The sequence below is a fragment of the Ictidomys tridecemlineatus genome, chromosome 8 (assembly GCF_052094955.1).
Source record: "Ictidomys tridecemlineatus isolate mIctTri1 chromosome 8, mIctTri1.hap1, whole genome shotgun sequence".
Taxonomy (NCBI): Eukaryota; Metazoa; Chordata; class Mammalia; order Rodentia; family Sciuridae; genus Ictidomys; species Ictidomys tridecemlineatus.
Window position 1 is genome coordinate 48,488,153 of NC_135484.1, and position 13,317 is coordinate 48,501,469.

Here is a 13,317-nt window from a genome sequence, read left to right on the forward strand (position 1 = left end):
TCCATGCTTAACTTTTTTATTCTCCTGGAACATCATGCTTAAAAAGACCAAGAGAGACCATCTGATTGATTTAAACCATCTTCCATACTTGGGTTACTAACCAGCTCATATATTGACAGCCCTTGTGTCAGGTGCCCATCCCTATCTGACTAGGTAGGGACACATGATACCAAATATGATTGCTCAAGGCTTTTCTTCATAGGGCATAAAGAAGATGCCACTTTGTTCAGGAGCATCAGTAGGTCATCCAAGTCGTGTCATTGACTAGCAACTAAATCAAGGGATCTTTGTGGAAAGATGGACCAGTGGATAGCTTCATCGTCTGGTTTGTAGATATGCAGTGAGTCATTAAATTTGATAATTGTTTCATATTTACATAATGTCTATATACATTTTCCATACTTCTTTTAATTTAAAAGTAAATATTAGTCATTGTGAGAGTCATTTTTCAAGTACACTGGAGTTGCTCTGATGTATTAGCTTCTTGAATCAAAGCAACACCAGTAGGTAGAAACTCACAGAAATGTGCCATCTTCTCTAACTCCCATGAAATCAACTCCCTTTAAAATCCATGAATCATGACTGTCCAGTTCATTGTTAATAGCTTCCGTAAGAAACATTTCAAAATAAAGGGCAGTTATTATTTATTGTTTGCAATGAAGACTTCTCAGCCCAGAGGGACATTATGAGGATCACTGTCAGATTTTGTAAAGTGCCTCTGGCTTTTCAATGGAAAGGTACTATATATGATAATAAAAAGAATAGCAATAATATTCTTGCACAACCTTGACACTGAGTTCATCTTTGTCTTAAGAAATAAGTTCATCTTCAGGCCTTGTGGGGATTACTGAATTCAATTTGTCCTGAGAATGCTGAGGCTGATGAAAAAAGATGCTCATTATAAAAGCGCTTTCTTTGTTTCCTGTTCTGTTCAATAAGTGTTGCTTTTAACTTTTGTGTATCTTGAAGACTCTAGTCTCATTTACAAATGTATGAGAGTACTGACTGGAATATAAACTTTATCAAAATTTTAGGATGGCATAGAATTTTTTTTTCTAACGAAAAAACAAATATGCTTACTCAGACTTACATGTTCATGCAGTTATATTTACACACATGAGAGAGAAAATCAAGAAAGGACATGTGGAGTGAAACTTGCACTTTTGTCTGTATGATTTCATTTAGTTCTTGCTAGAAAGCTTGGAGCCAGGTGATAAGATGAGGTTTTCTCTGGACACCATAAGATTCAAAGGCAAACTTTCCAGAGAACCATAGGACTGGGGATGGAGGAGCAGGTGGACATAGCTTCATGCTGGACACAATGGGAAAATCATGAGGGAAACCCAGAAAGCCAGTGAGCCTAACACCTGTGATCTCCATCAGGCCCCCATGCTGATTTCCAATGGCTTTTCCTAGTCAATGGCTAGGTTAAGGAAGAGGAGGGTGCAATGTAAGGTAGGGAGATTTGAAGGGGGTGGATCATTCAGATAATTTCTTTCTAAGCAATTCTTGGGAGCCAGCAGAGAGCAAGGCAGTTAACTCACGCCATAGAACTAAAAGTAAGACCTGAGCATGCCAACAGTGAGGGGTCTTGAGATCTCAGATAAAAGTCCTCTTGTGGTGAGTTCTCAATGACTTTAACTCTGACTCACATAGTTAATGTATAACTAATTCTCTGTAACAAACAGACTGTTGTTTTCCCCAAGTCACAGCACAGCCAATGCCCCCAGAGAACACCGCCCTGGGCTTGTCTCTGCAGGTACCTTTCCTGAATTTTGTGGAATGATCACACTGCTCTAGCTTTTCTGAAATCCCACTTTTCAACATTTTTAGGCTGTTTCAGATGTAGCCGCCTAGCAACTTTCTCCCTACAGAAAATTTCACCTTGTCAGTCTGCCATTTCTAAATCCAATTTAGAATTGCTTTTCTGGTTTTTACAACTCTTCATCGGTTTGCTCCTCCTTCCTCTTCCAAATTCATTTCTCCTTATCTTCATCAATCTGTCACCTTCAACTCCGCCCCCTCACTCCAATTCTTGGCTTTCTAGGCAGTTACTGTGTGAATGAGAAAATGAAAAATCTCATTTATCACGTGTGAGAAGTCTCACAGGAACATATTGCAAAGCCTCCCTCACACCCTGGAGAGGGAAAGAGAGAGCAAGCATGACACCTAAAAATGAATCTCTAAAGAGGGAGTAGCCCGGAAACAGCATCAAAATAAATTGATGCTGCCGCTGCTGAGCTGTCTAAAAAAAAAAAAAAAAAAAAAAAGAACAAAATCCACAAGAGAACTTCTCTTTTGTAAATGAGCTATTGTAAGAGTATTCAATACTGAAGAAAAATCCACACATCTTTAAATTCCCTTAAAAGAGTAAAACCTGTGATGTTCAAAGCACTGCAACAAGAGACAGTGGAAAAGGCTTCAGAAACAAAATCCCATTCTCACTGGGCACCCACACTGCCCTCGTACATGTTACGCCTCCCACAAGACTTGGCAATTCAAACATCTGTTGTAAGTCACACTTCATCATCAGAATTGGTACCTTAAGTCAGACTCCTTCTTTCCACAGGCCTGACAGATGGATGAACTCCTAATGGCTGCAGGTTACATACAAAAGGTGCCACAATCAGCCCCTCCTTAAGGAATACTTCTTTTCCCTCAGGCAACCCATCTAAGATGATATTGAAGGGGTGCCCTTTAACATAAATTGGGAACCTAGGCTCAAAATCTGACATAATTCCCCCTAGCAGGGTATCTTGATCCTGTTACACATATATATATTCTATGAGTGATAAAAGGCCATATAGTCAGATGGAAAGGGAAAAAGAAAGAAATGCCTACCATGTTCTTGCCAGATGGCAGCCAAGTGTTTTGTTTGAGTTACCTTGCAGATTATTGGAGATGAATTGCAAGTTCAGTAGAAAGCTGCCTCTTACAATGTTAGGATCTTTTCTGATCATCACCTAGGGTCCTTTGTTTTCAAAATGCAATGAAACATAACTCTCATAAAGGAAGGTGGTAGAAGCTGAGAAATGCAGACTATTGCATCAGAGTTGGGTAGCTGGGTATGTTCTGCTAGCAAGGTTCCATTTTACTCTATAACAGGAAAGAAAATAGATGAAATTTCTAGCAGAAAGAAATGAAAGTGGCCACAAATGAATAAAAATTCTACCATCTGGTCAAGTGAACTGCAGTCTCCACTTGCAGATAGTGACTAACACAAACTGTGGATTAAACTGTCTGCAGAAGTGCATCAGACATCTCTATAAGTCTTTCTGTGAACTCTATTTGGTCATCTCTTCTCATGTTTTTTTTTTTTATTATACTATGATTTTTCCAATTTTGCTATTTGCTGTAAGTTGGCCCAAGATTCAGATTTCTAAGGGTGTCTGATTGTGATTACAGAAATTAATTTCATCCTAATTTATTTTTGTGTGTGAAATGTAATGTAGGGTGAAGTATGTGTATATAATCTGAGTGTGAGGCTAAGAAGAAATGTCTTCTAGTGACAAATCTCTATCCTGTAGTTTTGTGGTCTCCGGTATTATAATAGAAGCTAATCCACTTTTATTTTCATTAAAATGGATTAATAGCCTTGACATGACCCCTATCATAGTGGCCAATATTCATGTCCTATCTCCTGTAAAATGAACTTAAACATTTGTTTATTAAAAGATCACTGTTTTAGTCAGATTTTGTTGTTGTTGTTGCTGTTGTTATGACAAAAAGACCTGACAAAAATGATTAGAAGAGGCAAAGTTTATTTGGGTGCTTATGGTTTCAGAGATCTTAGTCCATAGACAACTGATTTCATTCTTTGGGGCCAAGTGGAGGCTCAGGACATCACATCAGGAAGCAGAGAGCCTCTCCACTCACCTAAGTACCCCAATGACCCATCTCCTCCAGCCCCACCCTACCCACCTACATTTACCGCCCAGTTAATCCCTATTAGGGGATTAGTGCACTGATTAGGTTAAGGCTTTCACAATCCAGTCATTTCCCCTCTAAGCTTTCTTGCATGTTTCAGAGGTGAGATTTGGGGGGACACCTGAAGACAATTGCATTCTCTTCCATTTATGTGCTGTCTAGTGATTTGTCCTCACTGGCACCTTTTCCCCTCTTTACAATTGCTGGTCCACATTTGGCTTTTCATTACATTTTCACAATTCTAATATTCCCATTTGCTTTCTTCCCTCTCTCATTTCTCTGATAATTTTCTGGAGGCAATATTATTGTCTATTTATTATAGATATTCTATTGTTATTGTTATTTTCTTTTCCCTTCTAAACATTGAGAAAATGAAGCTGAAATATTTGGGAAATGACTAGTTTTATAAATATTAAGTAGAGATGATAAGCAGAGGCTAGCCTAGGAACCCTAACTCCTAAGATGTCTATTTTTAAGAGACCACATAAGATACAGGTAGAGACTTGAAATCCAAGTGCTCTTAGTATTTTTAATTCTGGTTGTTTTGTTGGCAAATCAGGTTTCTCCATCATAAATTTATCCTGAAGTAATTCTGTTCACAAAGACAAATAAATTGATAAATCAATTTGAGGAATATGTTATTAACTCACTTTTACAATTGAGAAAGAAGCTCTTAATAGATTTCCGTAAATGCTACAAAAACAAACTCCAGAAAAAGAAATAATTTAATATGGTTTAAAAAACCCATAGTTCTCATTTTTTAAACTGAAAAAATAAAATAAAATTGGTACCACAGCTTAGTGGATTTCACCATGAGAAAGCTCTGTGGCATGGGACCCATCTGTGCCAACCTTTTTGTTGTCTGAAGCAGTAAATGAAAATGTTGAATAAAACCCACTATGGTATAGTATAGTGGTGGATGGTGTTTTTTTCCTTTTTGTTTAAAGCTGAGATTTGCAACAGTTGCCTTGCCTTAAGAAAGGGGGTTTGCTTATAAACTGTGAATGGAAATCAAAACCTGGATCTCAAAGGAGAGGAAGTTGAGCAGAAGGGAGGCCACAGCTCCTCTCCCCACTGTGTTTCAGGACAGTACAGAGAAAGCAGGCAGTCAGGCAGGAAGTCAGCGCTTAGAAGTAGCAGGCGAAGGGTGACCTCGGCTGGGAGAAAGGGGAAGAGCCTCTGAGTGGAGAGCTGTGATGGGGTTCATAAACACAATGTTGCTTTTTCTGAATAGGCAGAGAGAAGGGGTCCTCAAAGGTCAGTAGAGGGACCAATCAGGTAAGCTGCTTAAAAGTGAAAATCCCATCCCACTCCCAGAGTGCGTCTCAGAAATCTTTGTTTTAAACCATCATCTCTGGTGATTCTGATGCTGCTCTTCCAGAAACCACTTTAAAATCCCAGGACTGAGCAACAGCATCTGTAACTGTAAACACAAAGATCCGTGACAATTATGCTGGTGATGGGACTACAGATTTCCACTTTGGGATTTGGCTTCAGTTCAACCCTTTCTAAAAACCTTGCTTATCCATGATACTAAATTACACAGGGCTGTATAATGAAGACATATCCGTATTCAGGTATTCAGATAGCTTTGTCAGGTGACATAATCTTATTAGGGGTGTTCTGAATATGATCCTCATTTTAGAAGAAAGTATGCTGTCTGCCCTTGCAGCTACTGTTTATATTTGTTGATTTCATTCTTCAGAAATAAAACCCACACAGAGATGTCCAATTCCTGTTTCTTTCAGTTACCTACCTAGAAGTAAAATAATCCTAAATATAATTTTTTTATATCTCTTTCATGTTTATTTTAAAATCAAAGTTGAAAGGCAATATGATGGTTTCTATAGTTTTATTTGTACTAATTTCTACATTTTTTCTGTTAAAACAATTTCTACATGTCAGTATTCAATATTCTTTCCTTTTAAAATAAATCATTACTTCTGTTTTCAGTGAATGTATCAGCAATTATTTGGGAGTTTAAAGAAAATAATTCTTAAGGCAACATTCATTATATTAATACAATTATATTAACCCTAACTTTTTTTCTGTCCCATATATATGTCTTGGACATTTATGCTAAAAGCAACACTATCCGTATAGGACAAACATGGTTTTAGATAAGATTTTCTTAAACACCATTAATACTACCCAAGCTGTGCTGAGTCTCCCTGGCAGGCACTGTCTAAAATGCCTGCACCAGGCCTAGAAGGAATTGATTGTTCTTTAAAGGACCAACTGTGCATAATGCCATTTCCCACATGGCTTGTGCACTTGGTAATGTTGTATCCTAGTGGAGATATAAATATATATCAGTGTACTTGCTGTGAAGAGGAGGGTCATTGGAGAAGGGAGACATCACTGATGCTTCCAAGGGAAGCCACATGGTCAGCGGGACCTTTTCCCATCCTAGCGCAAATGGCACTAGAAGAGCCAAGAAGCTGCTCTCAAGTTCCCCCGAGTGACCCCTGTGGGAACTCAGCTGACTCTTAATAATAGAAACAAAGTCAATTTTGACCATCTTGATCTTAAAACACCTAGCAAAAACAGTTAAACCAAAACACAGCCATTCCTGGGCATTAAAAAGAAGAAGAAGAAAAAAAAGAAACAGTAGTTAAATGTAGATTAAGGTATACACCTTGTATTAGCCCCCAAGAATAAGTAAAACTGGAGGCTACAAAAGAGAGATTCTTAGGCAGGAATGCCTGAAAAGTATTAAGAGAAACTGCCAGAGTCAGAAGATTTTAGTTAGTTTAAGGCCTACAGATCTTCCTAACCTATACAGATAGGCTTAATATTCACTAGTATGATTATCTAGCCCTATGTAACAGAAATAAAGGGATCTCTACTAGACTCAGATTATATCAATAAAAAGATATTTTATAAAATTAGATGACACTAAATAGCTTAACTACATCTTATGGGGATGGACATCTGTGACATTAAAAGTTAAATGTTGTACTTACATCCCTGATAACTCTGGCAATGTTAAAGATTTAGTTTCCCAAATAAAGTCCTTGTCCTCTCCAGCCTTGTTATGGGGATAACTTCTCAGCCCTCACACCTCCTGGTGAGAGATTATTGGCTTCTATCATCTTCATGATATTCACTGACATGTTACAGATGCTGCAACATTTATTTTAGACTCATGTCTTTTTGTTTATCTCTCATAGAAGTAACCATCCCCAGATGACTTTACAACCTGTTCTTCCCCAACCAGACTTCAATCTGACCCAACTTCTAAAAGGGAACTCTAAATTGCTCACCCCACCTCATGTCGCCCCCCTCTGAGCTCAAAGGAGTCAGAATGATCATGTGTGTGTATACATATATATGTATATATGTATATATTATGTTATATATGTAACATATTTATAACATATAATATATATCATATATATTATATGTATATATAATAAATATGCGAGTATATGTATATATGCATATATTATATGTGTGTGTGTATATATATACATATATATTATGTTTTTACTGGAGTCCTTTTTCTCTGTTGCTTCACTATGTACGCAGAGTGTCAGTCTGATAATGAGTTTCACCACAGCTCAAAAATATTATCCTGAGTTGTACATTTTTGTGATCAGATGGAGGATTTCAATATCATAGGATACAATAACCCCTAGAGGCAAATGCAGTAAACCTAACAGGAGAAAGTGAAAAAGAAAGGAGGAAGGAAAAGGAAAGGAATAAGAGTGGTAGGGAAGTTACTTTAACCACCTGTGTTGGTTTAGCACCTTTTCTTAGAGTTGTTTCTGGTAGAAATCACAGACTTTGCTCCAGAAAGACAGTTCTACCACCTTCCAAAAAAATCATGTTCTGCTATTTTTGTCTGCAGGTCAAGGTTATAGTCAGCTTTGAAAGAATCAGCTGAAAATCTAATAAGTGGCAAAGAAACTTTGAAGGCTTTATGGAAAAAAAGAGGCTCTTTTTAGACAGCCTGCAAAAATGTGCTGACTTTAGATCATAAATTACATTGCAATATTTGAGATATTCAAGATAATTAAATTTTAAGACTGTTTTCAGAAATAAAAAAATCAAAAGTGCTTTTTTTGCAAAGTTCTAAAGTAAATCATCAGTAAATTATCATATAATTTCTTAAAGGTGTAACAAACTGGAGCATTGCACCTTGGGTATAGGTAAGCATTAGAAATTCTTTTGGGATCTCATTTAGCTTTTGGTTTTTCTGTGATGTGTTTTGTAGCACTGATGTCTTCTGCTGAATCTCCCTTACCTACCGGCACATTCTGCAAGAATGAGATAAATGCAGCAATTGGTGGGTGGAGAAAGGCATAGTGAGACAATAAGAGGTATCAGACTGGGAAAGAATTAGTGTTTTCCTTCATGGTGTAGAGAACTGAATGTACACAGAACTTAATACATTTCTTATGGTGGCCATAGACACTAACCGGATGTTGAAATTCCCTTTCATCCTCAAAATCTGTCCAAAAGCACAGGCAGACAAAATAATAATGTCAATGCCAGCTGGGCAAGATGAAGCATACCTATCAGTGTTCAAATGGGATTTAATTAAGCACTAGTTCTGGGAGTCTCCAGAGAAATTCTTTCCAGATTATTAGAGGAAAGGTTTAAATTCTTTCTTGTAGCAAAGAAACTTGTTGTTTCCATAGTTGGAATGCTTGGGGTTTTCTCTGATAGTACTATCATCCTATCAGTTCTGGAGGTTGAGGCAGGAGGATCACAAGTTCAAAGTCAGCCTTCACAACTTAGAGAAGCCCTAAACCACTTAGTGAAAACCTGTCTCAAAAAAAATATATTAAAAAAGGGCTGGGAAGGTGGCTCAGTGCTCCTGTGTTCAACCCTTGGTTCGATCGATCGATCAATCGATAAATAGATAGATAACATCAGTGCCAAAGCTGTGCACTGAGTAGTGGATAAGAAAAGTTGGATGGTATTAATTGCAAAGGTGATGTGGTCTAAAAGATGCAATGAGGAGTTAAAAAATGTCAATACCATCTACCAGTGCCACGGAGTCTGGGCTGTCATGGAAGAAGAAGCAGCCTATTATCCAGAGGCCAGAGGAGAAATGGACCGCAGCAAGAAATTTAAAGCAAGAAGTCCAAGGAGGTTTTTAAAAAATAATAAAAAAAAATCTATTAGGAATCATGGAAATGCTAGACAAATGCTGTAACCCCAAAATTTTAGTGGCTTTCCTCCCACCCAGCTTAGTGGTCTCTTGCAGGTATTCTTTGTGGGATGTAGCTTTTCTCCATGGCATAACTACCATCCCCCTAAGCTACAGAAACCTTTCCATTTAGACAGGGTAAAAGAATAGGGTAAACACAGAAGCTTTTTTAAAACACCTGATATGTGACGTCAATCTCTTCCTCATTCCGTTGATAAGAACTAGTCATATGTGGATGCAGGAAGGGCTGGAGAGTGCAGTCTTTGGGTGACCAGCCATCCCCCAGTGATTTTTCTACCTTATGAAAGGGGACCAAATTTTGTGGAGCAGCTTATCATAAAGATTTGTGAGGGCAAGAATGAGTAGGACCAGGAAGGAAACCATCAACAGAAGAAGCAGAGAATTTTATGGGACTGGACAAGATACAAGATAGTTTACTAAAAAAATTGCATTTGCCTGGTGACCTTGCATGATAAAAATAAACTGCATTACTGAATTAATTATCACTGATGTTTAGAGGTAAAGCAGACTAAAAATGCAAGTATAATGAGGCTAGGCGGCCTTGCTCAGTGTTCAAATGGGATTTAATTAAGCACTAGTTCTGGGAGTCTCCAGAGAAATTCTTTCCAGATTATTAGAGGAAAGGTTTAAATTCTTTCTTGTAGCAAAGAAACTTGTTGTTTCCATAGTTGGAATGCTTGGGGTTTTCTCTGATAGTACTATCATCCTATCAGTTCTGGAGGTTGAGGCAGGAGGATCACAAGTTCAAAGTCAGCCTTCACAACTTAAAGAAGCCCTAAACCACTTAGTGAAAACCTGTCTCAAAAAAAATATATTAAAAAAGGGCTGGGAAGGTGGCTCAGTGGTTAAGTGCTCCTGTGTTCAACCCTTGGTTCGATCGATCGATCCATAGTTGGAATGCTTGGGGTTTTCTCTGATAGTACCAAAAAATGTCTAAAATCTAGATAAGAGCCATTCAACAATTTTGCAATGATGGAAATGTTCTGCACTGCCCAATGCAGCCACCAATAGCCATGTGTGACTATGGAGCACTTGAAATGACACAGCCAGGGAACTCAATATTTTATTTTATTTTAAGAAGTTCACATTTACAATTTAAAAATCACATGTGGCCTGGGTTTATCTACCATATTAGGCAATGCAGCTCTAGAGAGATATAATGGGCAGCTCTTATACTCTTTGCAAGAACTCCTCTTTCTCTGTAAATTGCCTCTCCACAAGTTTCCTCAGGTAACTGTAAACAGCCAGGCTCATATTATTTTTCCTCTTCACTGACCATGGTTGCTTAACCCTGAACTGAACCCAAATTAGTGAGTCTTTTCACACACACTGGAGGAATGACACAGAAGTCTGATTCTCTGTAGGTGGATCCAGGAGCTGTTAGTAGCCATGTTTTCTCCACAGCACTGAAGGCCAGTCTGCAAAGAGAGATGAATGAAGTGGATGGAAAAAGAAGAATTTGGTGAGAGAGAACTCCAGAAGGCTGGCTCTTAGTCCAGTCATTGATTCCAAGGTATTCCTAAAACAGGGCTGCAGTAGCTTGCCCTAGGTTCTATGACTGGAAACTCACTATTTTTTTTTTTTTAGAGAGAGAGAGAGGGAGGGAGGGAGGGAGGGGAGGGGGGGAGAGAGAGAGAGAGAATTTTTTAATATTTATTTTTCAATTTTTGATGGACACAACATCTTTATTTCATTTATATGTGGTGCTGAGGATAGAACCCAACGCCCTGCGGCATGCCAGGCGAGCGCTTTACCACTTGAGCCACATCCCCAGCCCACTCCAAATTCTTTCAATAATAATTTATTAAAATAAACTCTCTTTTTGCATAAGCTCCTGTTACTTCAGTAAATAAGCTCTAGCTATTAAAAAGGACTTGGGGAAAATATTCTTTGACCAAAATTAATCAGATGAGAAGGGGATGGGTTGGGATGCTTGTCCTGATGGGCTTGCAGCAGACTCCCATGAGAATAAGACACAGAAGGCTCATAGCTAGTCCCTGAGGTTCCCATAAATACTCTATCTGACTCAGCCTCACAGGGGAGATTTTTGCTCTTTATAGCTCATCCAGAGGTGGTCAGGCTTCGAGATGAGTATAATCTTCCAAATTCATAATGAGTGTTTGATGAGCAAGAATGCCAATTCATGCCAATTTATTATTTGACTAATAAGAACAATGATGTTCAAAGATAGTGATGACCTGATTCTAATTCTTAAAAAATTATCTTCCGATTTTAATACAGCCTCTTCCACACATGACATACATTTTTTATTACACATACGTGACATAAATTATTTTCCCTTTATCATTTTCTTCGCTTCTACCATTGACATTAAAACATACAAATCCTTAAAGCTATAATTCTTGAGGATTTAACCCAGAGCATGCTAGGACCTCATTGGAGGCTGGTGAGGAAATATGGCAAGGGGACTCCAGTGGCACTGAGCAGAGGAGCCAAACATAGGGACTTTATCATTCTGGCAGTATTAAGTGGATTGACAAGTGCTAATGGTTTGTTAAAGAGTTGACACTTCATGTAGTAACATCCTAAATTCCTTGATTAACTATTTTTGCGTTGATGTTTCTAACACTATTTGCCTAAGTAAAGAATCACTTTTCTTAGTTAAAAAAAAAAATGGATTGATTTAGGTGAAAGGAGAATTGCAGAGGTATTTCTGGGCAGGCCCAATAGCTGGTCACTTGGCTAACCACTTTGTGGTTCAAAGACCAATGACCAATAGGGCATGAGAAATTAACTCTAAGCTTGGACACCTGAGAAAAGTTGGCTGAAGGCAGGATGGGCCATTTTTGGCCAAAGAGACAGGTAAGTCAGGTAAGTCATATAGGAGAACCCTGTTCAGAGACAGACAAACCCAGATTCTTCTGGCTTTACCATATGACAAGTGTGAAACTTGGCACAAGTCACTTTGCTTCACCTTATCATCTTATCTATAAAATAAAGGCAAATATCTTGTTTTTTGAAGAACTGTTATGAGATTCCCTGAGCGGGGAGATATACACCCACCTAGCTCACAGTAGACATTACATATATATTAATTTCCATCAGAAGCAAGGGCTTAGCACTAGGGCATATTTCTCTAAGCCCAGGCTGGATTTCAAGCAGAACCATTCATATTAGAGGTCCCAGAGGCCTGTAAGAATCATAGACAGTCAGGTTTGAAGTCTAAAGCAGCAGAAGTTATAAGCCCAGATAGAAAACTTAGAGTAATGGGTGAATGGAGATTCCCACCAGCTGTTCAACTGAATCATAAACACAGCTCCAGTGTACACTTCTCAGCACCTTACATATATAATTGTTCTGTAGCATCTAACATTGTCAATCTTGCTAACCTCTCTTGGTTTCCTAGCTCCTCTGGCACACGCTGCCTCATGGCCTTCTCTTTCTCCACCACTCCTGCACAGTCCTTTCTCAGTGTGCTTCTTCACCTCCTCTGATAAAACTTTGGTGCTCCAGTTCTGTCCCCAGTTCTTCTCTTCTCACTTCAAACATTCTTATCCAGTGATCTCATCCATATGGTTTCAATTTGTTTTCAACTATTGCTACTGACTCCCAGTTCATCATCCTTTCTAATCGCTCACAACTCAAAGTCCTTAAAAGTTATCTTGGAACCTTCAGATTAATTTGCATTTTCCCTTCTGCCAGTTGCTTCCTTGTTTTTCCTGAAACTGGAAGCTTTGGTCAGAAAATGATATTGCTTTGGTGTGAATGTAAAGTCCTAATGTATGGGATTCCTGCCTTCATAAAAGAAGCTCCAGAGAGAATCTCACCCCTTCACCATGTGAAGACACCACAAGAATCAGAAAACCGGATCTCACCAGTCACCAAATATGCTAATATCTTGATCTTAGACTTCCCAGCCTCCAGAATTACAAGAAATAAATTTCTGTTTATAAGCTACCCAATTTATGGTGAATACCATAAAGCAGCCCAAACAGACCAAGACAACTATTGAGCATATAATGTTATCACTGTAATCAATTCTATTATATTACCAGAGTGTTTAAAATGGATTACAACCCATTATTTGAACTACAATTAATATTGTGATTCACAACTAGATATTTAAATATAGAACATAGAGGGCTGGGGATGTGGCTCAAGCGGTAGTGCGCTCGCCTGGCATGCGTGCGGCCCGGGTTCAATCCTCAGCACCACATACCAACAAAGATGTTGTATCCACCAAGAAC

At 38.4% G+C, this 13,317-nt stretch overlaps 1 long non-coding RNA gene across 7 annotated transcripts in view; it reads right to left on the reverse strand.

The window, feature by feature from the left end:
• The window catches only part of LOC106145272 (uncharacterized), a 94,038-nt gene that overhangs the window by 60,918 nt on the left and 19,803 nt on the right, over positions 1 to 13,317 (reverse strand). For 2 of the 7 annotated variants that reach the window (XR_013424939.1, XR_013424938.1), the window contains one exon: positions 10,160 to 10,678. The exons of 3 other annotated variants lie outside the window; for them this stretch is intronic. This is a non-coding gene — a long non-coding RNA (uncharacterized LOC106145272). Of the gene's footprint in view, positions 1 to 3,744; positions 5,351 to 10,159; positions 10,679 to 13,317 lie in introns of those variants that run through there. 2 more of the 7 variants (XR_001230127.4, XR_013424937.1) reach the window with 2 other exon arrangements.